A 2,442-nucleotide genomic window follows, 5' to 3' on the forward strand; every position below is an offset into this window, starting at 1 on the left:
GGGGATGTGCCCGCAACCAAGGTACATGCCCTTGACCGGAATCGAACCTGGGACCCTTGATTCCGTAGGCTGACGCTCTATCCACTGAGCCAAACTGGTTAGGGCCCATTGATAATTTTTACAAAGAAGTAAAACACTTTAATTCTCAATGTTTCTAATGTTTTAATTGATAGTGTGCTAAACAGATACTAATTTTATTATTTTTCATTTCCCTGTATACTTATAACTGACAATAAGAGAGCTTTTAACATTTGACAACAATTTTGAGAAGTCCTAGAATAAATGTAATTTTTCCCATTGATTATTAAGATCACTTTGGCTGGCCAGTTTGGCCAAGTGGTTGAGCATCGACCCATGTACCAAGAGGTCACCGGTTTGAGTCTTGGTCAGGGCAAATACCTGTGTGGGCTTAGTCCCCAGAGGGTTCTTGAGGGAGGCAGCTGATCAATGTTTCTCTCTCATCGATGTTTCTCTCTCTCTATGCCTCTCCCTTCCTCACTAAACAAGCAAACAAACAAATAAAAAAAATTTTTTTTAAAAAGATCACTTTGACAATTGCAGCTTGCACAGTCATTTTTAGATCCCACACTGTGTGCAATTCCAAGACTGGACTTTAATGAGGTAAGAGGCTGTTCTCTTCTCTATATCCTCAAACATGATCAATTAATGTATTTGATGTGTTTGGGCACAGAACTAAGCAGCATCTGACTACATCTGACCCTGTACTATATTCTCCACTTTTGCCAACAAAACCCACTTACTGGTGTCCCTGCAAACTGGTTAAACCTGGAACTGGGCCTCGAACCACCAGAAGCCATCAAGTTACTCCCTTACGAAAAACCTTTCAATGGTTTTCAATTATACTTGGGACAAAATCCAAAATCCTTACTCTGGCTCCGAAATTCTGTATGCATCTCCGTTCCATCTCTCCATCCTCATGCCATGCCATCCCCTGACCAACCCCCTTCCAGCCTACCCTGCCACTGGGGCGCCATTCACATGCACAAATTGTGGGCCTCTCACTGTGGTTCCCACTGTCTGAGCATTCCCCTCCTTAATCCCCTCATCCTTTAGATAACTGACTTTAGGTCTTAATAGGTTACGGCCCCTCATAAATGCTTTTATAGCCTTTAGGAAAATTAATTTGTGATTATTGATTCAATGGTTCTCCCTCAACGCTCAATTAAAAATTTCGTGGATCTTGAGCACTTTTAATTTATTTATTTAAAAAAATGTCCTTATTGATTTCAGAGAGGAAGAGAGAGAGGGAAACAGCAATGATGAGAGAGAATCATTAAACATTACCTCCTGCATGCCCCACACTGGGGTGGAGTCTGCAACCACAACTGGGGCATGTACCCTGACCAGGAATCCAACTGTGACCTCCTGGTTCATGGTTTGGCTCAGTGGATAGAGCATTAGCCTGTGGACTGAAGGGTCCCAGGTTCGATTCCTGCCCCGGTTGTGGGCTTGATCCTCAGTAGGGGGTGTGCAGGAGGCAGCTTATCAATGATTCTCTCTCATCGTTGATGTTTCTCTCTCTCCCTTCCTCTCTTAAATAAAAATATATTTTAAAAAAGAAAAAAAAAAGGAACTAAACCACAGAGCCATGCGGGAGGGGCGATCCTGAGCACTTTTGTCTCTCCGGACTCTCACCTCATTAAAAAAAAAAAAAATTAATGAATAGATTTTTTTGCAGGCCCTAAAAATTTCACCTTTTTTTCTGATGTAAGAAAAAACAATCAAAACATTTTCTTTGATTCTTTCATTTTTTTCCTGACTTTACAAGAAGTTAGAGCATTTCCGTGGGCCCCTCAAAGAGTCGTGGGTCACAGGCGTGGCCGCACTCAGCCTGCTGACACATGGGTGGCCCCGTGCCCAGGCTTGGGAGAGCCCTCGGGAGACAAGGGTCTGCCGTCATCTGGTCAGAACCCCCTGCCAGGGCTGAGCCTGCCAGGCTGAGCCGCACCCGCACCCAGTGGGTTTGGGTCTCTGGGCGCCCTCTTACCCCAGCCCGAGCTGCTAACAACGCCTGGGGCGCGAGCTGGCTGAAGCCCAGGTGGCTTCTTGTTTCCCTCGTTTCCTCCCTCGGGTCTCCTTAGCCCTTCTCCTGCCCTGAGGAGTGGAGAAGCGCTGGGGTCCCCACTTGCTGGGGGAAGGCCAAGACCCATCACCTGCCCTTAGGCTCCCCGCACGCGCCTGCGCAGAGGAAGGCGCCCCCCTCAGGCCGGCGGCTGGAGGCGGGAGTCGCCTCTGGGTCCAGCTCAGGCTGCACCCCAGGAGCTCGGTCTCCAAGGCCGCGGGGTGGGGGTGAGATGTGTGGGTAGAGGTTTGGATCTCTGTGGAGAATAGTGTTACACCTGACACTTCCTGTCAGCTACCCCCATGGAACATTCCAGTGGTACTTGCATTGTGCTCTTGGCGTTAACCTTTCTCTTCTCC

The sequence above is a fragment of the Myotis brandtii genome, unplaced genomic scaffold, assembly GCF_000412655.1.
Source record: "Myotis brandtii unplaced genomic scaffold, ASM41265v1 scaffold294, whole genome shotgun sequence".
NCBI classification, from domain to species: domain Eukaryota; kingdom Metazoa; phylum Chordata; class Mammalia; order Chiroptera; family Vespertilionidae; genus Myotis; species Myotis brandtii.